This window comes from Schistocerca piceifrons, chromosome 4 (genome assembly GCF_021461385.2).
Source record: "Schistocerca piceifrons isolate TAMUIC-IGC-003096 chromosome 4, iqSchPice1.1, whole genome shotgun sequence".
Lineage (NCBI taxonomy): Eukaryota > Metazoa > Arthropoda > Insecta > Orthoptera > Acrididae > Schistocerca > Schistocerca piceifrons.
The window spans coordinates 174,644,330-174,669,649 of NC_060141.1; positions in this window are offsets into that span (position 1 = coordinate 174,644,330).

Sequence of the window (25,320 nt, forward strand, 5' to 3'; positions counted from 1 at the left end):
CTAGTGACTTGATGCTAGATGGGTTCACAGCTATCATATAATCACTAAACGTGTTTGTTTGCGCTTACAGCTGTCTTATAGTTTAGTTGCTATTTACTTTTATTGCAATTTCGAGAAACAATTCATAATCACGCAAAAGTCACAAATACAAATACCGAGCAACGTGGAGCAGTGTTTATCACTCTGGTCTCCCCTTCGAGAGGACGACGGTTCAAACATTTGTCCGACCATCCTGCTTTACGTTTCCTGTGATTTCCCTATATCAGTCAAGGAAAATGCCTTTATGGTTCTATTGAAAGGTCACGTCCAATTTTCCTTCATTGTCCTTGAAACAATGCGAGCTTGTGCCCCGTCTCTACTGACCTCGATGTCGACGGGCCGTCATCCTAACCTTTCTTCCTTCCTTCAGACACACATAGCCACACTTGCATAAATGCAGACACTAGTCGCAACATCAGGTGAGTACAAAACTAAGAACGTAGCACTTTTCTTATATTTGTGTACGGTACTTCGACAACGTTCGTACTGGCTTGGTGTTTGGAATAACAGGTGAATTTATGGGTATGTGAATATTTATATTTGAGTCTTCTGCATGAAGATGAGTATACTCGAAAGCAGAATCACAATAAATAATAAATAATTTATTTGGTAACTGTAAACGGAAACTAACATGGTAACAACCTCATTTCTACCAATCCTCATTACTTTCGTCATTGCTTTATTTACACTCACAGAATATTCTGTGCTCAACACAAAGGATGCTTTAATCATCACCTAAAATACTGAGGTTGTGACTACGAAACATGGTGACAATATTACTTTATCTCTACGTATTCACTTTTCATTTTGATACGTTTACCGCACATATGGATGACTTGATGGAGACATTTGTTGTTGAATACATACTGGCTGTCCTGGAAACGTTACCCCTCCCAAATCTCCTTCTCGTCATTCTGCAAATGCCGACCACGCGATGGCTTCTTCATGGGTGGGAAGAAGAAGTAGTCGCTAGCTGCAATATCAGGAGTTTCCTAGAGGGCCGTCAAACGATAGAAAAGATATGTTCATAATTTCGATAGCATGAACCTGTGATGGTTTGCCTTCTTACGAACATAATCCGTTAGAACCACAACACGATAGACTCGAAAAATACTCAGCACCAGAATCAGTTTTTCATTCTGCAGGGGCGTTTGCGCTGATATGTAATGTCCCTGGTAGATTAAAACTTTGTGCCGAATCGTGACTGGAACTCGGAACCTTTTCCTTTCACGGGCAAGGGCTTAGGTTGCTCAGTTGGTAGAGTACTTGCCCTAGACAGGCAACGGTCCCGAATTCAAGTCTCGGTCCGACAAACTGTTTTAATCTGACAGGAAGTTTCACTTGACATTACTTTGTCCAATGATTCTTGTATACTGGGAAGATAAGACTACGGAGCGATACAGAATTTTTTTTTCTTTATTCCTATATTTTCTTTCACTTAAGTCCTGCTTTATTTTCATCATGCATTAAAAAGGTTGTCTCAAAAAAGATTTTTAAATTTAATTCTGTTCACGTCATGTACTTGTTAAGACTGAAAGCCGTTTTAATATATTCTGAAGCTGTGTGCTTTTTTGTAAGTTTACAAGCTATTTAAATTCGTTTCCTACGAACAGAATAATACATAGTAGTTATTTTACATTAAACTCTAAGTCGTTGTAATCAGAATCTTGGAGGAAGTGTTTTGTGAAGCGAGATATATGAGCGGCGTACAACCATATCGAAAGGTCGACAGAGAAGCCATCAACGAGTATTGAGCGAGAAGAACAGAGTGGAGGTGATTGTCGCACCCCACGTGTACTGCTACTCATTGTGTCCGTGGCCGGTGGAAAACAGCAGTGTTTTAACAGTGCTACGTTTATGGGCCTCGATGGGTATCGCGATTAAAGAACTGGCGACTTTTCGTGTCGCGTTGCTCAGTTGCCGAGACTGCTTTTTCGCTCGTTAAGCAAATAACTTATGCAGGTCGGTAAGCTGTGTGCACGCCATAAAGATACCGTTTGCAGTTGTACAGAGCACAGAGTGTTTAATGCGTATCACGGTCTGTGAGATCAAACAGGAACTATGATAACGCTTTTTTTTGTCATATATTGATACAACGAACTCTGAAAACTAATGCAGGGTAAGTACACCGCCGCGTGATTGAAATTATTACGGACACAATTGCGACGGTAAGGACTTTTCGGAATAAATCGTGGATTAATGATTTACAGTATAATTAAAATAAGTTACTTTCGTGTTGCGGACGGATGTACCGTCAAAACTGCAGCGCTACGATCGCAAAGCATAAATCTGAAAACTGCGGTTAAAGCTATGTAACAAACATTATGACATCAGGTTATGTCAGCTGTTAATGGAAAGGAGCTTGTTTCTGTTCGTCGTTGCATGCAGATACGCAGCTTCAAATTAATTCTGCAAACGCCGGAAGTACATGTTACGTTCACAACAGACTCACGATCAAGGTGAAGACATCACCAGTTATTGGAATGGATAGCCTGACGATGCGGACGTCTAGGCGGCATCCGCAAGAAGGAAACTGTTTCTAAGGTACAGTAGCTAAGAGATATCGCAAACTACGTTCTTCTAATCAGAGACGAAAAAACTCTTGATAAAAAAACAACAGTACCTTTTTTGGTTATTCGCTTTACGTAAGTGTAAATTACATGCTTTAATGCTATTCAGCTATATTTTCAATACCATTTTAACAGTAGTTAAAACTTGGTTTCGTACATTGAAATATTTCTTTCAATAATCACATTAACTTTCCAAAACCATTAATTTCCGACATAGTAATTTTTTCTAACACACTAATGAGTTTATAGTTAAACAGTTTTGTTTCTTTTCATTCGCAGATAATTGGCAGTATTTCCGTACTTATGCAGTTTGTAAATATTTACTTGTATTTGCATATTTTAGAATTTTGCATTCAATCTCGTACGAATTGTTGCGCTATGCCGATCAAATTAACGCTCTGCACTATATGGCGTTACTTTGGTAGGTAGAAGATTTTATTGCTGGTAATTTGTTTCTTCTTCTTTTTGCTCTTCTTCTCATTGTTCCTCCTAAGCTAAAGCGTGTTTGCTTCAGTGCCCCTCAGCCTACCCTACGGTTGTCGTTCCATTTTTTTCTTGGACGACCAATATTTCTTTTACCAAGTAGTAATTTATTTCTTACGGTTTTCAGAATCTTCCGTTCGTCCATCCTATCTACATGTTCCTTCTGTTCATGCTTTCTCTTATGCATACAGTCATTAACGGAGTCTACTTTACATCCTTTACTAATGCTTTCACGTTTCTCTCTATCTCGCAGTATCTTCCCCGTAATCCTTCTCAGAACGTTCATTTCCGTGGTTTCCAAGAGTCTTTTTGTTTTTGATGTTTCCGGTATTGTCTCAACTGGATATGTCATAATTGGTATCACTATTTTTTTTGTATATTCTTGCCTTGCATCTTTTCCTAGGTGCTTGTTTTTACAAGTAGTATCATTTAAACACCCAGCCACTTTAATTTGCTTTTGCTACTTGCTCGCTAATTCCTTTTCGACACTTCCACTGCTGGACACTTCAGTACCAAGATATTTAAATGTCATTACTTGTTGAATAATTCTCATATCCACTTCCAGTTTGCATCTAACTGATTCTACAGATGTGATCATACATCTGGTTTTTGAGTGGAAATAACCATATTTAGGTCTTTGGCGGCCACGTTAAATACATGTGAAAGTTTCTGCAGGTCATCTTCACTGTTTGCCAGCATAATTGCATCGTCAGCATCACAAATGATTTTTGTATCTTCGTTCCTCATTCTATAACCACTACCAGCCAATACCTTCTTTATCACCTCGTTTTTGGCAATTTAATAAAGTAGCTGGCTCAAAGACTCACCTTGTCTAATACCACTATTATCTCCTATGCAGTTAATTAACTGGATACAATATTTTCCTGGATTTATTAATCATTTCATGATTACCCCCTGATTTTAAGCTCACATTCTTGTCACACTGCATTAGTAACATCGATACGTTACGCCTTGTCGCAATCGTGGAAATGTTTACTTTTATTTACTGTACGAATGTTACATCTTAGTTAAAATTAGGACGACATACGCCGTAAGATTTAAGAGAAACCGTAATTTTTCTAGCTTTTTTCGGTGAGTGTCAACTTTAAGTACGCATAAAAATCAGACTGTAGTTAGGAGAAAAATTTCTTTTGCACGGTTTGAAGATACAATCTTGCTCTATACACAGATGGATTTTCGTTATTTTCTGAGTACTCCTTTCATCGCTCTAATATCTTTTGTTGGCTACATCATATGTTTTACTAAAAAATAATCCTTGTGTTTGGTAGTTAAGAGTTTGTAAAGCAGTTGTGTTAGTAGCTACAATACATGCAAGGCTGTGATGGAGCGTAGTCGTCATACTAGTGTGCTGCAACTGTTGTTATGTGGCGTAAGTGCCTATTCATCAGCGAAGAACGGCAACTTCGTAGTCGCATTCTAGTAGAGCGTTGCCGCGTTTAGTTTTTGTTGCATGTAGAGGGAAATAATATTGGAAATTAGAAATAAATGACCGATATGCAAGCAGCTCACAGTAAGTGAACAGCTGTATAACACATTTTAGCAGTAAATGGAAAAGGCGATTAGCTCGAATAAATTCTGAAATAAGACCTACCTTAATTATTATGGCTGCTGAGTGAGATCTCGCTGCTGCTACTGCAGTCGTCTACTTGGATCAGCAACGGATCTACAGCTACGTGAAGGTAACAGGCTCTTTGTGCATAACTGCTTTGAAGTTAGTATACATGACTCACTGAATTCCTGCAGACACTTCGGAGAACACTTTCCAGAGCGGAGCGTCACAACTGTAAAGTATTTTTTATTTTAAGATTCTTGTTCTCCTTTGCTACCTTGTTCTTGACAAATGCCCAAATAAGTTCAATGGTATTCAATTCGCACTGCGCTACAGGGAGCCACAGAAGTTAAACTTTGCTTGTCCACTGATCGCAATACACTTTCCAAAGGTATTCCTGCGCACTGAAGTGCGGTCATTCATGTTTCCGTACGCCAGCTTTAGTAAATTCCTTATATCAAGCCTTAAGTTATTGCTTTCCATCCATTCAGTTATAGAATCCTTTCGCCATTTCGTAAAGTGATTTATCATCGTGTGATACGCAACCTGATCTAAAACAATCGCAGATGTGTTTGGTAATTTTTCGAGAATGCTCCTAAACCACACTTCGTAGCGTCTGGCATGCATTTCAGAATGATAATTTCGTTCCCATTGTGGCACATTATAATCCTTTATCCAGAACCGGACGGTGTTTGTATTCCTCTCTCCACCCATTCAACACTTGAACACTTCGTCTGTGATAATCGTATACATTTTCTGATGCGTAAGTCATTCAAACTTCCCAACCAAACTTCCTGGAACAATTTACATCACACCAGCTCTCACCAGTATAATAAATAGTACATCCACTTTTTCCTGCAACTTGGTTATTTTACATAGGTACAGTAGTTTTGCTGAACGTTTCGTATCTCAAGCCTAATTTTCGAAAATCACGCTCATATCAGAAAATTTTCCACTTCAGTCTTCAACTTTTCCAACATGATTGGCACTGTTGGAAACTGCTTTTCCACATAGAAGTCGTGGCGTTTTCTTCTTATGATTCCCTGTGTAATCTCTTCCAATACAAACTTGATTCGCCTGCCAGAACTCTGTTTTGGCAATATAAGACATGATGTTTCTCTATATTCTCTCAGAATTCATTTCACTGTGCTTTCACTATTACCGAGACATTCAGAAGTTCTCTTTACTGGCTGCGATACTCCGGCCTCAAAGGAAGCAAGCACACTGATCACCATTGACTTTTCACAGCTCCGTACTTGATGCATAGTTTCACACAAGTGCAAAACAATTAATTACGTTACGAGTTCTGTCTCACACAGATACGCAACAATGAGTGGGAGAACGATTGTTTCCTATCTCACGGGAAGCCGCGATGTAAACACCGCGACAATGAACTATGAAGTGGAAATACTGTCCAGAGGTCCGGCAACGTTACACAAACAAGCATGCGGCACATGGAAACACACAAGAAAATAAATTAAAGACGTGATATTAGCGTTTTATGTAGGTTTACAAGCATAAAGACGTAACCGCTTGTTGTATGTATCACTATTAGGCGAATTGCAGCAGTCTACGGCCACCATTATAAGGATGAAACGATTAGCTGGCAAACAACAACAATTCGCCTGGATGTTGCGTATCTTTGTATCATTAAAATGTGGAAAGGAATCTTTTCTCGTAATTTTGGTCTAACTTCTATGACTCCTCAAATTAACACACGCCAAAAAATGGTCAAAAAGCACACTTTCTCTTAAGTATTACCGCGTATGCCCCCTTTTCAATTAAATTTTAATATTCATACCCCAAATAAAAGCAGACATTTCACCAATTCCGACAAGGTACAATACATTGATGGTTGTTATGCGATGGGAGCAGAATATGAGGTCAAAGTCAGGAGTCAATTATAATTATGTGGATAAAAGGTGTTTGAATAAATGTCTTCAACAGTTTTTAATAAGTTGGAATGAATCCTTCGTTTGTAGAACAGGCTTACCACATCTTTTATCTACCTTAAGTTCTATCGAACGCCTTTTGGAACTCAATAAAACAAAGATAAACTGGTCTGTTGTACTCAGTGGACTTCTCGGCAATCTGTCTAAGAATGAATACTGCATCAGTGCATGACCTACCGGATCTAAAACCATACTGCTCCTCTGCAAGGGCTATAATTCTTTTTATTTTATTTCCTGTAATTTTTGTTATGAGTAAGGACTGAACTGAATAGATTTATCCCTTTGTAGATGGGTGGGTCTTTCTTATCTCCTTTTTGTACATGAGAATTGTAATAACAGTTCACCATTCGTTTGGAATTTTATTTCCAGTTATAACATTGTTAATAAACTTGGTTAATAGTTCTGTTAGTAGTTATATTTATGGTTCAGAACTCAAATATTAATCAACCAAAGCTTATGAGTGGAACTCTAAAAGATTTTTGAGAAAATCGACTTTGAAGTTTCCCTAGCGCCTTAAAGGAAGATACCTTTGTCGGCAATGCGCGTGATCCCGTAGTAGAATGTCCGTTTACTGCTTAGGTAGTCTAAGTTCAATTCCTCACAGTCGTGAACATTTAAACCAGGGCGCATTATCATTTCCGTGAAGTGCGAAGTAGATGAGAACGAAAAAAAATAATTTGTAACACCTTCTGTATATGTCAACAATTCCTGTTAATAAGTTCTTCATTGCAGATATTTTGTTAAAGATCAGTAACGAAGAACTTACATTTCCCATGAAAAATGGATTTTAATGTGCAATATTAATTAGAAATAAGAATACGTGAATTTATAATAAAAATTAATATTTGATGAATTTTAGATTTAAATGAGGTAGGTATTCGAACAAAAATAAAATAATGGTCGTAACGATACTAGAAACAACCATTACCTGTATCAAGTACCGCTGACCTTTTGCAGCTCTGTGTATTTTACGCTTAACGGAAACACTAGTAGAATACGCACTTCGTGTAAAGATACCATCCGTCCAGGAGTCTAACCAGGACCCTACTTGATAGGCATTCTTTTTGCCACAGAGCCATGGTGCCTAGTAAGCAAATCACCCTTATATTAGGACATTGAAGATGGATGAGAAACTTCAAACTTGATATTCTCGAAACTTTTTGAAACTTGCTTCTAACTGCTTTCTGATAATGATGTCTAAATTCTGGGAGCTACGCACTATATTAATACAAAATCGATTAATATGAAATCAAAGTACCGGGTGTTTCAAAATAAGTATCGGGGTTTGAGGGCTTAACTGCATTTAGTACCTTCAGCTTACAATTGCAAACGGTACATAAAATGAAAGAGCAATTCCGGGTTCGATTCCCGGCGGGGTTAGGGATTTTCTCTGCCTCGTGATGACTGGGTGATGTGTGATGTCCTTAGGTTAGTTAGGTTTAAGTAGTTCTACGTTCTAGGGGACTGATGACCATAGATGTTAAATCCCATAGTGCTCAGAGCAATTTGAACCATTTCTCCTCCTGCCCCCACTCTCTCTCCTCATCTCGTCCTTCCAGGTTTCTACGTTCATTTCTCCCACCCTTCTGTCCATCTCCTCTTCCCCACACTCTCTCTGAGCCTGAGCCTAGTTTTTCGTTATTGCCGGCTCAGATTTTGTAGTAGTATACTAATCGTAAATCAGTAAGCCCTTAACACAACTTTCCTGTTTGTTTACAGTATTTCACTACTGTATATACATTTATATACTAAAAAGTATGTAGACTGCATGCCTCTAAGTATTTATTACACTAACATGTAAATATCTGAAGTAAATCGGAATGGCAAGGCCATGCTCAAAAGTATCCGAACGACCTGAATTGTATTTCACTTGATTCGCATGCAACCCACATAACGCAGCTATCTAGCACTCCTTTAATCGCTCCTCAGTACAGTCGTTGGACTATTAAAAATGGTTTCAACAAGTCACCACTAGATAACACTACTCTGTATCGCAATAACACAAGATGTAAAGTTATACCACGATACTACCAATATCAGGAAACACCTTATCAAAGATAATACTGTCCTTAAGGCTTGTAAGCTCACCTTTATTACAATAAATGATGTGCCTGAAATGTTACCACTCTCATTATTATGTCAGATAGGTAATGCACGTAGTAAGTTCGTCGTATTCTTCAAAGTTACATACAGTACTTATCATTTAACACAAAATGACATTAAAAATTTAAGTTATTCACGAGCAGCTAGTTCAGAACATGTATGAACTTCAAATGATACGACGTACCATCTCGTTCTACATATGGATTCAAACCAAGGTCATGCGGACTAATCAAAGATTTCGTGATGACGGAAACTAACAGTCATTCATGACTATGCATACAGAGAGTGATATGCCTCGATTTTAGACAGTTTCAGTTGGCAAATATCAACTTTAAATTACATAACGTAAGCATTTTTAACGGACGCGAATTCCTACCCAGCACCTGTTGTCCCTGTTAACGAACCACGAGAGATGTTAAATATTGCTTCTTCACAAGTAACTTACTTCAAATGCCGTGAGATTAATCTTTGAGTTGGACAGGGATTCGAACCCAGAACCTGATCAGATTGTTATCGAAGAACAATCAACTGTGCATATTGGATTTTCTCGACAGTAGATAGATGTTTTAACTTAAATGACGAGAAGAAACATTAATTTTTTCATTCCCAGGACTCCAACCCGACAACTACCGCTGTTGTATTTTAGAGAAAGCGAACGTTAAATATGGGTTTGTTACACCAGCAGCGACAAGTGACATGTTTGAACTAGAAATATTATGACGAAGAGTTGACTGGGAATCGAACCCCACACATATTGTTGTTGACTACACACAAAGAGACGTCAGCTACCGAATTTTTCTCCACCAGCATCCTTGAACTTACAGTGATCTCGCAAATAGTTCTGTGTCTCACTGGGAGTCAAAAACGCCAGATATCGTTAGTGTGGATAGAGAATGAAAATACATTAAAAATCAAAATTATTATCCACCAGCAGATAGGTGTTCTCATGCAAGAACTTGATAATACATAACGAAAACCTTAATGCTGGGCCAGGATTCGAACCCATTCACGCGCAATATGTGGAGATGTTGAAGAATCTGCAGTTTTGAACATACAACAAATTGTAGTCGAGCTGTATTGTCACGAAGGGATCAAATTCCACGTTAAGGGCGGTGTGAGTTGCATTCTCAGTTCAGAACCAATTATATCGACATATAGAAGCTCAAATGGAAGATGGAATAAGCGTCCTGAACCCCACATAGCGTTTATTCCGTCACTAGAAATGAATAACTGGTATAATAAGGGTTACTACATGTGGCCACACCTGACTTTATAGTGGTTCAACCTAACGTCTACTTGGTAGAGAAGGAATATCATGATTAATGTGAATTTCAGACCACAATTCCATTATACCTTCTCCACTTGGCGTAGCAAGAAGAAAATAGAATCTGTCTCTCCCTATCAAAAATCATGGGCAGAAGTTGCAATCGAATGCAGACCATATATATATGGATCTACTATCAGTTCAACAGACTACAGAATCCTGTGCCCAAAACGGTCTTGCGCCACACTGCATCATAATTCTGACACACAGGCTCCCTGTAGTGGTTTGCAGCATGTTCATTCATTTACTTGGTCGACCAAATCGCCATGCACTAGCTCTCTCAGTTACCCAGTGCATACGTTCGACTCTATTTTGTAATCACCGAAATAAAATCATATAACTGCCACCTACACAGAACTGCCACCAGTGTAGGATACAGAAATTTAAATAGGAAGTGTTCCTTTCCACTTGATCTACTCCATTGCGCTATCTGTTTGTTGAAAACGTCATGCAGTCCAAAAGAAAAGCTGTAACTGTCTGTCTCTCAGAAGTCTAGATCCGGCCATATGCATTATCTCACAGCACTGTGGAATGCGGAAGTTCAGGAGGAGTTGTTATTGACTCCAGGAGGAGCTGTATCTATTTGTCGGCTAGTAGAGTAATGGTAAGCGTTGTGTACCGTGAACAATATGTCGCGAGATCAAATACACTCTCTGCTACATTTTTTAAAACGCAATTCTGCTATCTGCTGAAGTTACCGATCTAATGGAACTTTGAACATAATTCCCTTTAATTCTCAACCCAAAATAGTCGCATGTGGAAAAAAGGCTAACTTCTGTGACATTTTGTTCTTTTCAGGTTTCGTAGACGATCAGGCAGCAGATGCATCTCGAAACTTTTTTATTATGGATGGGGAGTGCGCATCGTGCCGAAATACGCCAGAAAAGTATTTTCTACATTAGCTGTCGTGTGGTAGTGGCATTTTTTCCTTCTTCAAACCTTGTTTGACAGCTTTAGCTCAGAACTAGTTTTCTACCTGCATAAAATCAATAAACTGCTTGTGCATTGTCAGACTGTTATAAAGAACATAAGAGAATTCGCATATATCATTGATGACTAATTTCTCTCTCATGTTTACTATTCTTTTAATAACACTAAAAGAAATCTTACGAAAACTGTGCACTGTATTATAAGAAATGAAAGAAAACTAACCATGATAACCTTACGACGAAAGTCTGTTTTAATTAAACTGAGTATCTGTATACAAGTGTGCCTGTATTGGCATGAATTGATATGCTGTGTCATACTCAAGAGGTATGCAAATGTGTCATTTCATAAATAAAGTTATGTATTCCTAGAAACCCAAAATTTGCTTATTAGCAGCAGAAAGAGGGGTTAACCGTAGTGCACCATTGTAAGTTTTTCACCATTACACCGTGAGCCGATAGCATTTTCTTGCGATTTCCTGATCGATGTTTGATCTGACTGCTTGTAGCTCTTTCACAGAAGGGATAATTACGTTACTGTCGGAGGGACTGGAACCGCGAACTACAACAGACACTTCTTTACAGGTTAGTACGTAACCTCAGAGGCAGCAACGAGTTTTGCACATTGCATTCCTTTTACAATGCCATTAGGGGCTAGAACTCGTAAGCAGCTATTTAAAGGACGAGATTAGTTGCGATTTCCACTTGCAACCAGTTTCCTGAGCCGAAAACCGTAAATTTACAATCATTTATTACACTTCAAGTGGTAATAACTCAGATTATTCAATGAAAATGACAGGAAAAATCAAGTGAACTTTGAAGATTAATTCCGTGCACACCAGGAAATAACTCGTCGATCACAGAGTTGCCAAACATACCTTGCCTTGTTGCCAAATCTCAGTTACAATACCAGCAGGAAGAAGATGAACCGGCGTGAGCCCACAGTGGGCTAGGAAGTGACCATAGCTGGAGTCTCAAAGACGCAGCTGCTTTGGCCTGGAACACGTAATGCGTCTGATTCCCATTTCTGTAACTAGGTTTTGGGGACTGGAGTGTAGTTACTAGTAATACTCAGAACTGCCTGCAAACTAAGCATCATAAATCAATAACTCTCATAGTTGATTTTATATTTCTTTTGTAAGTGTACTCAATACTAAGAAACTCATTCATGGACGTTTTCGTGCCTCACCAATAGTCGAGCAGAACAAACAAATTTAAAAAAAAGAATGTGTGTGTGTGTGACAGAGAGAAAGACAGTAGAGAGAAACAGAGATAAAAATAAAAAAGAATGAGAGAGAGAGTAAAAAACTGTTGTAAAGAGATTGACTCATGGTATGTAAAGAAATCTTTCATTATAATCACACCTTCCACATCATCACAAAGTGTCGTATTCATGATCTATGGAACAAGTATTAATCTAATCTAATCTAATCATATAATATTGCTAACTAGCCATGAAGAGTCATGAATTACCGAAATTTTGGCCAATATCAGTAACCAATTCTAAACTTGAAAATAAAAGACAACGGTTTTTGTAATAAACCAGGACTCCTATCAAGACCCGTTCGTCCCTGTTAACTAACCACGAAAGATGTCTGATATACCTCCATTCAGAAGTAACAAGGTGTGCATGAATTTAAAAATGAAGCACGTGATGTGAAGTTTTGTGATAGAGATACGAACCAAACACATAATCGGATTGTTAACTAAGTAAAATTAAATGTTACTTATCGGTTTTTCTTTCCAGCTGCTAGGCGTTTGAATAAAAAATAAGGATACAAATATTTGTGCCTGAGCGACAATCGAACCGCACACCTACCGTCCTTCGTTATAACCCACGAATATAGCTTAAGTATCAATTGCTTACTCACCAACAGTAAGATGTGTGCGTGTTTGATCAGAAGTAACGACAACACATTGTTGGCAACACATGAACAGACATTTAAAATGCACGTTAATATTCACTAGCAGGCCGGTGCGCACGTGATACGACTTGAAATGAAGTTATGAATGCTTTTGTACTAATGTAAGTAAGTTTCTCTGGTGACAGTATTTCTGTTTACCATGACTTTCGGCTATGTCATTTACGTACGTAAACCGGCTCTGCCCAGTTGGTAATGAAGGAACATGTTGGTTAATACGGATTCTGGATTATAACGTCTTTCTCTCGAGGTTCCCAGAGGTAAAGTAAATACGTTTGTGCCTCTTAAAAGTAAACGTCTGAACCAACGCATTGCACCTGTGATACTTCATTGCACCAGACCTTTGTGGCCACATTTCCCAGCCATAGGAGTGTGCTGTAACGGATGATGTGCTTAGCTTACCATACTAGTCGAGGTGGAAAAAAAGCGTGTCTCTTTTTTTATTTGTTCGTTGTGCTCGACTATTGGTGAGGCACGAAAACGTCCATGAATGAGTTTCTTAGTTTTGAGTACACTTACGAAAGAAATATAAAATCAACGATGAGAGTTATTGATTTATGATGCTTAGTTTGCAGGCAGTTCTGAGTATTATTAGTAACTACGCTCCAGTCCCCAAAACCTAGTTACAGAAATGGGAATCAGACGCATTACGTATTCCAGGCCATAGCAGCTGCGTCTTTGAGACTCCAGCTATGGTCATTTCCTAGCCCACTGTGGGCTCACGTCGGTTCATCTTCTTCATGCTGGTACTGTAACTGGGATTTGGCAACACGGCAAGGTATGTTTGGCAACTCTGTGATCGACGAGTTATTTCCTGGTGTGCACGGAATTAATCTTCAAAGTTCACTTGATTTTTCCTGTCATTTCCATTGAATAATCTGAGTTATTATCCCTTAAAGTGAAATAAATGATTGTAAATTTACGGTTTTCGTTCCAGGAAACTGGTTGCAAGTGAAAATCGCAACTAATCTCGTCCTTTAAATAGCTGCTTACGAGTTCTAGCCCCTAATGGCCTTGTAAAAGGAATGCAATGTGCAAAACTTGTTGATGGCTCTGTGGTTACGTACTGTTGTAGTTCGCGGTTCCAGTCTCTCCAACAGTAATGTAATTATCCCTTCTGTGAAAGAGCTACAAGCAGTCAGTTCAAACATCGATCAGGAAATCGCAAGAAAATACTATCGGCTCACGGTGCAATGGTGAAAAACTTACAATGGTGCACTACGGTTAACCCCTCTTTCTGCTGCTGATAAGCAAATTTTGGGTTCTAGGAATACATAACTTTATTTATGAAATGACACATTTGCATACCTCTTGAGTATGACACAGCATATCAATTCATGCCAATACAGGCACACTTGTATACAGATACTCAGTTTAATTAAAACAGACTTTCGTCGTAAGGTTATCATGGTTAGTTTTCTTTCATTTCTTATAATACAGTGCACAGTTTTCGTAAGATTTCTTTTAGTGTTATTAAAAGAATAGTAAACATGAGAGAGAAATTAGTCATCAATGATATATGCGAATTCTCTTATGTTCTTTATAACAGTCTGACAATGCACAAGCAGTTTATTGATTTTATGCAGGTAGAAAACTAGTTCTGAGCTAAAGCTGTCAAACAAGGTTTGAAGAAGGAAAAAATGCCACTACCACACGACAGCTAATGTAGAAAATACTTTTCTGGCGTATTTCGGCACGATGCGCACTCCCCATCCATAATAAAAAAGTTTCGAGATGCATCTGCTGCCTGATCGTCTACGAAACCTGAAAAGAACAAAATGTCACAGAAGTTAGCCTTTTTTCCACATGCGACTATTTTGGGTTGAGAATTAAAGGGAATTATGTTCAAAGTTCCATTAGATCGGCAACTTCAGCAGATAGCAGAATTGCGTTTTAAAAAATATAGCAGAGAGTGTATTTGATCTCGCGACATATTGTTCACGGTACACAACGCTTACCATTACTCTACTAGCTGACAAATAGATACAGCTCCTCCTGAAGTCAATAACAACTCCTCCTGAACTTCCGCATTCCACAGTGCTGTGTGATAATGCATATGGCCGGATCTAGAATTCTGAGAGACAGACAGTTACAGCTTTTCTTTTGGACTGCATGACGTTTTCAACAAACAGATAGCGCAATGGAGTAGCTCAGGTGGAAAGGAACACTTCCTATTTAAATTTCTGTATCCTACACTGGTGGCAGTTCTGTGTAGGTGGCAGTTATATGATTTTATTTCGGTGATTACAAAATAGAGTCGAACGTATGCACTGGGTAACTGAGGGAGCTAGTGCACGGCGATTTGGTCAACCAAGTAAATGAATGAACATGCTGCAAACCACTACAGGGAGCCTGTGTGTCAGAATTATGATGCAGTGTGGCGCAAGACCGTTTTGGGCACAGGATTCTGTAGTCTGTTGAACTGATAGTAGATCCATATATATATGGTCTGCATTCGATTGCAACTTCTGCCCATGATTTTTGACAGGGAGAGACAGATTCTATTTTCTTCTTGCTACGCCAAGTGGAGAAGGTATAATGGAATTGTGGTCTGAAATTCACATTAATCATGATATTCCTTCTCTACCAAGTAGACGTTAGGTTGAACCACTATAAAGTCAGGTGTGGCCACATGTAGTAACCCTTATTATACCAGTTATTCATTTCTAGTGACGGAATAAACGCTATGTGGGGTTCAGGACGCTTATTCCATCTTCCATTTGAGCTTCTATATGTCGATATAATTGGTTCTGAACTGGGAATGCAACTCACACCGCCCTTAACACGGAATTTGATCCTTTCGTGACAATACAGCTCGACTACAATTTGTTGTATGTTCAAAACTGCAGATTCTTCAACATCTCCACATATTGCGCGTGAATGGGTTCGAATCCTGGCCCAGCATTAAGGTTTTCGTTATGTATTATCAAGTTCTAGCATGAGAACACCTATCTGCTGGTGGATAATAATTTTTATTTTTAATGTATTTTCATTCTTTATCCACACTAAAGATATGTGGCGTTTTTGACTGCCAGTGAGACACAGAACTATTTGCGAGATCACTGTAAGTTCAAGGATACTGGTGGAGAAAAATTCGGTAGCTGACGTCTCTTCTGGTAAACCTTCCGGGATGTAAGGTCGTGGTCGATGAAACTCTTCAGCTCCTAACGTTGTGTCCAGAGCTGCGTTGGACATCTTCAGAGGGGTGTTTCTCCTCCGGTGAGTTTTGCCGACCGTGGTTCATGAAACTCTTCAGCTCCTAACGTTTTGTCCAGAGCTGCGTCGGACATCTTCAGAGGTGTGTTTCTCCTCCGGTGTGTCTTGCCGACCGGAGGAGAAACACCCCTCTGAAGATGTCCAGGGCAGCTCTGGACGAAACGTTAGGAGCTGAAGAGTTTCATGGACCACGACCTTACATCCCGGAAGGTTTACCAGAAGATATGTCATCCGGTCGTGAAAGCTTTCATACTATGAGCTGACGTCTCTTTGTGTGTAGTGAACAACGATATGTGTGGGGTTCGATTCCCAGTGAACTCTTCGTCATATTATTTCTAGTTCAAACATGCTCACATGTCGCTGCTGGTGTAACAAACCCATATTTAACGTTCGCTTTCTCTAAAATACAACAGCGGTAGTTGTCGGGTTGGATTCCAGAAAAGGAAAAAATTAATGTTTCTTCTCGTTATTTCAGTTAAAACATCTAGCTACTGCCGAGAAAATCCAATATGCATTGTTGATTGTGCTTCGATAACAATCTGATCAGGTTCTGGGTTCGAATCCCTGTCCAACTCAAAGATTTATCTCACGGCATTTGAAGTAAGTTACTTGTGAAGAAGCAATATTTAACATCTCTCGTATTTCGTTCACAGGGTCAATAGATGCTGGGTGGAAATACCTGTCCGTTAAAAATGCTTACGTTTTGTAATTTATAGTTGATATTTCCCAACTGAAACTGTCTCTAATCGAGGTATACCACTCTCTGTATGCCTTGTCAGGAATGACTGTTAGTTTCCGTCAGTCACGAAATCTTTGATTAGTCTACATGAACTGGGTTTGAATCCATATGCAGAACGAGATGGTTCGTCGTGTCATTTGATATTCGTACATATTCTGAACTACCTGCTCCTGAATAACTTAAGTTTTTAATGTCATTTTGTGTTAAATTACAAGTACGGTATGTAATTTTGAAGAGGTAATCATGAACACGACGAACTAACTACATGCATTACCTATATGACGTAATAATGAGAGTGGTAACATTTCAGGTATATCATTTATTGGAATGAAGGTGAGCTTACAAGCCTTAAGGACAGTCTTCTCTTTGATAAGGTGTTCCCTGATATTGGTAGTATCGTGGTATAACTTTACATCTTGAGTTATTGCGATACACAATAGTGTTTTCTAGTGGTGCCTTGTTGGAACCATTTTCAAAAGTCAAACGACTGTACTGAGGAGCGATTAGAGGACCTGCTAGACAGCTGCGTTATATGGGTTGCATGCGAATCAGGCGAAATGCAATTCAGTTCGTTCGGATACTTTTGAGCGCGACTGCACATTTTGAACTTGTAGTAATAGTATTTTCCTTTATATGATACATATATATCTGTATATTATATCTATTAAGAACATATAAATATTAAAGAACGAGCTGTTACACGTTGCTTCACTCACATATCAGTAGTTTATCGTTAAGGTGAGTAAGCAGTTTTAGATATAATTCTCGGGCTCACCGTCCGATTTTATTGTTGTATGACCACCAAAACACTCCAGCTATGCCACAGGTTGTAGGAACACAATATCGAGAACCACAGGCAAAATGACATTGGATTTGCACTGTCATGGAATGATCTGTTGACACTAATATTTGTCTGGAACCGCAGGACCGCTACGGTCGCAGGTTCGAATCCTGCCTCGGGCATGGATGTGTGTCATGTCCTTAGGTTAGTTAGGTTTAAGTAGTTCTAAGTTCTAGGGTACTGATGACCTCAGAAGTTAAGTCCCATAGGGCTAAGAGCCATTTGAACCATATATTTGCCGACCATTGCGCCATCGTTGTCTGTATGCCACGCTTGTATATCAAATTCTAAAAAGTTAACAACAGTAAAAAAGAAACAACTTTCTAAAATAGCATATGGTCTTCCTCGGGGCGCAAGTTATTTCTGCAACAAATACTATCGGAATCAGTTCAGTGGTAGAGTCGTGAAAAATAACGGAATGAGTTACTTTTGCAATTAATAATTAAAGTATTAGTGGGGAAGGTGAGAAGGAAGGTTATTAGCCGGCCGGTGTGGCCGAGCGGTTCCAGGCGCTTCAGTCTGGAACCGCGCTACCGCTATGGTCACAGGTTCGACTCCTGCCTCGGGCATGGATGTGTATGAGGTCCTTAGGTTAGTTAGGTTTAAGAAGTTCTGACTGATGACCTCAGATGTTCATTCCCATAGTTCTCAGAGCCATTTGAACCATTTGAAGGTTATTACACTCTTAAATTGTAAGTGGTTTTGTTTAGTGTTGTGACCTGTCTGTATTAACCAACACCAGAGAAGTGGAAGAAGCCGAAGGCAGCAAATAGCTCTGTGGCACCATTCTTCTCTCGTAATATACTGCAAGGGTAGCTGCTGGCTCGGATCTCGGACTGTCGATTTATATCGCCTCGGTTTTTTTTCTTTTTTATTTGCAGCTATCAAGACCGGTATTCAGTTACAAAATGAGAAGGAAACTTTTGCATTTCGCCGACTGAACGGCCAGCCTATTTTTATTTGTAATCTACATCTCTTTCCCTAAAGAAATAAAATTCCTTCATTATTGGTTAGGTATTGTTACCATTGTTAATGTCAATCCTTCAGTCGCAAGAACTCTCGTATCGCTATTTTGTGCCAATGCATTCGACCAGTGAAACTAGAAGAATGGAGTGTTGGATGTTTACCCACCCAGATTACATACATTTAGTTAGCTTCGCCTGGTGAGTTCAGGACAGCAGGAGCAGCCCAATAAGAGTAAACGACAGACGATGTCGCAGGCAGACCCCTACAACAGTTTCTGTTGATTTCACATCATGACGACGGATAAATTCACGTCGCAGTGTATTACTCAGCAAGAGAAAACGTAGTATGAATGAACTCTGCTACAAATAGCTACGAATTTTTGACCGCAACCATGGTTTGCTGATGACTCAGCTGTTGGTAATAGAGTAGTAACAACTGTAAATGGAAAACTGTGTTTTTATGGCTGTCTATAAATTACAGTTTTTTCTTGTTCTTGTTTACACAGCTATGTAAAGCATTAGTTAATTTCCAGGTAATCAAGTGTGTGTTTCAATCGCGACAATCGATTTCCAATGCAGTCAATAAATCTCCTAGCCATATTGATCCAATACCGTGAGAGAAAGTATAGTGTGATACTTTCCATATACCAAGCAATAACACAGAATAAAACGGGCTAGAAAGATTCGAAGGAACCATCTGTGACATTTATTTGGATTATTTCCATCATTTGCGTACAAAACAAGAGGGGAGGGGCAGGGAACATTAAGAAAGCGGTGAGCAGACTACGTCATGTACATCACATGTATATAATAGCTCCACAGACGAAAAATGGTTGGGTGGTTGATTTGGAGGAGGGGCCAAAGAGCGAGGTGATCGGTCCCATCGGATTAGGGAAGGATAGAGAACGAAATCCACCGTGCGCTTTCACAGGAACCATCCTGGCAATTGGCTGGAGGGATTTAGGGAAATCACGGAAAGCCTAAATCAGGATGGCCGAACGCGGGTTTGAAACGTCTTCCTCCCGAATCCGGGTTCAGTATGATATAAATGTATGAGGGTACTAAATTGTACGTGACCCATATTTACAGATTAGTTTCCGCGTTAATGAACATATTTGCCAGTTTCTTATAAATTCTCAAATAAATTAATCACCGTGTGGCATCGAATAATTAGTTAACGGCGTTTCCCCTTGTTTTCATCCCACCAAAATACACAAGAGTGTACACAGACAGTAGAATTAAAGGTATAAAGTGTTTGGTTTCTTACTGTTTCGTGAGGTGTGAGACGAGGTTGATTTCCAATGTCTTTTTATTCCATTCGAATAAGCTTTCATTGCAAATTATCAACGTGTGTTTTATTCCTTGGTATTTTGAGAAAATTGCATTCATGGTGGAAAATTATACACCTCAATACTTCGCATACCGCATCCTGCATGAGCGAAACGAATGTCGCTATCTTTGGTATACCTACGTTGTTACTAAGTAACACCGATCTTAAGCCGCCTTTCACACCGGAAGGTTAGAAAATGAGGATTTCTGGTTAAATATAATTTATTGACTTCAATATATATAGCCTAAAAGTTGATGTTAGAAACGTAGGAGATAACACAACGTAAATACAAACGTAAATACAAATCCCCTGTGAGCGTTTCGCGGCTTAGCTGCTTCTATAATCCGTTCGTCATAAGAATAAACCTGATGTAAACACTGCACTATGTTTTCTTCCGCGTTTGCTGGAACTTCATTGGATTTCCGTTTCACGTGGGCCTCCAGCCAAGCTGCCTCGAGCACTGTCAAGTGCTGTACGTTAAGCGCAAATCGACTCAGCGATAATACGGGACAACAGCTTTACCGGCGCATTTAACGTGGAGAGTACTGGCCGGTCAGCTGGTACAGCTAACCTGCAGTGACGTGGCCAGCTGCAGTTCACACGTAAGGAGACGAGCAGAGGAGCACTATAGCTTCGAATGTCATTTAAGTTTTAAGGAGAATGAAATAATACACTACACATCTCCCAAAATGCGCTACTTATACGACTAGACGCAAACCGGAACATGTTATCGTTTTTAGCTAACGTGCTATTGTAATTAAAAACAAGAATAATGAAAACTCCTGACTTAAGCACAAGGTAATTTTTCTGCATAAGCTATGTGTAACATAAGAGGGTATTGAACGATTTCACCGTATAGTTAAATATAGAAGCCACTGAAGATATTACAGTCAGTCTTCTGGTTATCTCTCAGCTCCTTCCCTATCCGAATCCGAGAAATACATTTCAGTTCTGGAAGTGTCGCCTGCCACGTTGATAACGAGCCCATAAACGACAGAATCCACGAAGCCAACCAGGGTCACCACTTTTTCTTCCTCTTTTATGACGAGCCGTTCTATAACCCGCCAGCGTTCCACAGTGACGTGTGAAAAAGCAGCGTGCGTTAGTTCCAGTACTTCTGGCAGCTTAACAGTCTTGTTATTTATCGGGCCGAACCCCGCAACTTGGCCACAGATCAGTTCTGTTGGGTTCATATTGTAATGGCACAGTAGCAAATGTACAAATGCAGCATTTGTACTATGTGCTCGATGCTGCGAAAATTATTGTTTTTCATGTTTCTACGATACTTATCTACCTCTGTAGTATAAAACGATGGACATAGTCCAGATAAAGAAGTTTTGGTTTTCCGTTTTTGCCTTAAAAATTAAACTGTGATGTTTTCTTAATTTAAACAACTTTTAAGAGCAGTCTTTCATAAAACATCGATAATTAAGAATATGTATTTGAAATGTGAACAGGAATTTCGCGTCCAATGTGTAATTAGAAGCAAGAAGACGTGTATTATTCATAAAAATGATGATAATTACGAGGTGTATGTATTTCAAACTGAACTAGAAATAGAACGTCAATCGTGGGTAATTAGAATCCATGCGCGAATAACCACTTATAGCTTTCAGTCCATTACGCTACCAACTGTGGTATACGCTCGATGTGGGTTTGTTTATTAACTGCAGTATATACAACACTGGGAAAACTTCAAAGCCGATTACCTCCGTAAGTTTATGAAAAACATTAAGGACAGTCTATTTCTCGGCACCTTTTAACCGTGTTCCACGCGCGTGTTTCACTACAGAACAGAAAGCAGCCCCAACCATTTTTATAATGCGCGTTCACAGCGAGAAAATCAGAACACATCGCTGCAGATGCTGTGACTGCACACGATTTTTAAATGAAAACCACGTAGCTAAAGTGTGATTAAGAAATATGTTGATAGCTGTTAATACATTTGAATACCTTAAAGTTTCATTTAGCGTAACTTAGTAATAAGATACCTCTTACATAAGTAGGACCTACTTCTAAAAGCGTAACAACACCAGTGTACGTGTTCTACAGCTTCTGACCAATCATCGTGTTTGCGTTTGTTTACATCAGGTTTATTATTATGATAAATGGATTATAGCACAGCTAAGAATTGGCAGCATCACAGCAAATATTAGGCAACCCTGTGAGAGTGCATATATTTCCGCGTATGTCACTGAGTAGATCCGCTACATACCCTTGACATTCACCTTCCACTTCGATGGCTTGTCTGTATAATCTTCATATAAGACAGGACAGTGAGGAAGATAATTTCATTTCTGGGCTCCACTACAGAGTGGCTCCAGGAACATCCTTCTGAGTTTAAATACTTCCGCTGGCCACCACGCTCCACAGAGTTGAACATTATTGAGCATATATGGGATGGATTCATGGTGACAATTCCTCCAGCACTACTTCAGACATTTGTCGAGTCCGTCCACGGCGTGTTGCGGCACTTCTGCGGGCTTGCGGGGGGCCTTGCACGATATTAGGCAAGTGTACCAGTTTCTTGGGCTCTTCGGTGTGTGTGGATGGATAAGAAATGCATTCGTCCGCAGAATCAGCAAGGATAGGAATTTATTGGATACACTGCCTAAAAGAGAGAACGTGATGAGAGGAGACGTGCTACGACGAAAGGGATACTTGAGGGAGAAACTGATGTCAAAAACTATAGAGGAGGACAGTGACTGAAATATTTATCACAAAAAATTGTGATACCATGAATGAGTGCTACTTTGAGATGAAGAGAGAATGACGCAGAAGGTGAAGTCATCGCGGATCGCATGAAACCAGCCGGTTGAAGGACTGCATTACAAAGGAAGAAAATGATAAAAATCATGGACTTGAAGACTGCTGTGGCAGTTATTTCCAATATCTCTTTACGGAGTAGCAGATGTCTGTTGGAGCTAGGAGGTCTGCTACACAGGATGACCTTACACGCATACTGCGAGGATTGAGTTACTTACAGCACTGTACTTAATAATTGGCTAAGACTGAGAGAACCTTGTCGTCTTTCACGATCTCAGTAATACTGAGTGGAATCTGTTTTGTTTTTCCGTTTCTGTGTAATTTTTAAAAGCTCTTCCACTAGATATAACCAATTTTCGTTTTATGTATGGAATGCGTCAACAATTTACACAAATACCTGTGTTATTTTGTACATCGATGTGGCCTCCGCGCTGTGTTTGACAATTTTTCGAGATATTTTACAGTTTAAGGGCGCACTAGTTGACCATTTCAACAGGAAACAATGCCTGATGCCTGGCTCGTAAGAAAGGATCTCTGACTGCCATCAGTTATTTCTGTTAAAGTTATTTCTCGATACCAACATTTTCTGCTGGTTATTAATAACTGTCGGCTATCTACGCTGCATTTCGGTACGGGACGCTGGAGCGACTCGTATCTATATTTTTCATCATTCTGCAGTGGAGCGTATGTGGCGGGTTTTTGCATTTCAGCTTCTGTGGAACAAAGAAATATGTTTTTATCTGCGATAAATTAAAACCGTATCACGAATTGTCACATTTTTCACTGTTTGTCAAAACAAAAGTCAGAAAACGAAACTATACAGCATAAATGTACACCATTATTTTCTCGTCCCTTTGTCGGCATGGCTGTTAAAGGATTTGGCATGGTTGATTTTAAGGGATGACCGTATGTCCTTCCTATCACCGCCCCGCTACTTCCTGAGACGGAATGTGTATACCCCAACTGTCTGTGTGTGTTGCGTCAGTCTGGAACCGCGTGACCGCTTCGGTCGCAGGTTCGAATCCTGCCTCGGGCATGGATGTGTGTGATGTCCTTAGGTTAGTTAGGTTTAAGTAGTTCTAAGTTCTAGGGGACTGATGACCACAGATGTTGAGTCCCATAGTGCTTAGAGTCATTTGAACCACTTTTTGTGTGTGTTGTTATCTATTTAAAAGCCATTGAAAGTTTTCTAAATACTTCCTAATCGTGTAACTGGAGTGAGACTTGGGTACAGGTTCGGTACTCACCTGCAGGTATGTATAAAACCTCCTGAAAAACCACATCATGGCTGGCCAGCATACCGAGTTTCCACAATAGTCCACCCGGCGATTCGATCTCAGAGAGGCGTTTTAACATGCGCTGCTAATCGGGCGGGTATTGTGTTACCTTCCTACAGAGCAAATAGTGGCTGCACCTGAATGAGTCGGTGTCGTAACCTTCAGGATTTGGTGTGGTGTCACCGCCAGACACCACACTTGCTAGGTGGTAGCCTTTAAATCGGCCGCGGTCCGTTACTATACGTCGGACCCGCGTGTCGCCACTGTCAGTGATTGCAGACCGAGCGCCGCCACACGGCAGGTCTAGAGAGACTTCCTAGGACTCGCCCCAGTTGTACAGCCGACTTTGCTAGCAATGGTTCACTGACAAATTACGCTCTCATTTGCCGAGACGATAGTTATCATAGCCTTCAGCTACGTCATTTGCTACGACCTAGCAAGGCGCCATTATCAATTGCTATTTATCTTGTGATGCATGTACCGTCAGACCGATGTTCACCAATTATGGATTAATGTTAAGTATTCCCGCAGCTACGTACGTTCTTTGCTACTATAACTTCCTTTACCTGTTCCAGATCTCACGCCAGCCTGCGTGAGCTTAAACGCGTGCCTTTCGGCTTCACCTCATAGTGACTTGGCTGTCTTGCCAAGTCACAACATTTGGTATAACAGTGTCACTGTTATTGCACTTTGTGATAAGGGACATTAATGTAGTCTTCGAAACGCTAACGGTCGGCATTAGAGGCCAAACACTCTGCGCAACTGGATTAAAGGATCACTTTTTCGAAACCCTGTAACTATATCTCCTATTGTTACGCATAAGTGTGAAATTTGGCTCAAAGGTACGTACAACGTTCCTCTGTAATGGTGCAGAAGTGTGGCATACTGCGATTTCGTTCTCGGGCACGACAATACTCCAAACAGCAAGATGTCAGCAGCATACGCGAAGAAATGGCCGTAGTTCGGAAGTTTATGAGAGCTGCAAGATGGGTTAAGGATGTCACATTGACGCCAAATTTCACAGTTCCGATCATTGCCACCATGGACATGTCACACGATGGGAAGGTCGTCACACACCCCCTGTTACCCTCATTTCACCCCTTCTTTTGACGCATCTGTGATGGAAGTCAGAACTGCGACACCCAGTGTTAAAATCACGCTGTTTTCTTATGGGTAGCCGAAGAAAACATTTAGGCACAACGCTGCTCATAATCGGCACGAAAATACCTCTGGGAGTGTTATAAAGGTCGTTAACGAAACCACTGTAATTGGGGCGTTGATTCCCATGTATTTCGCC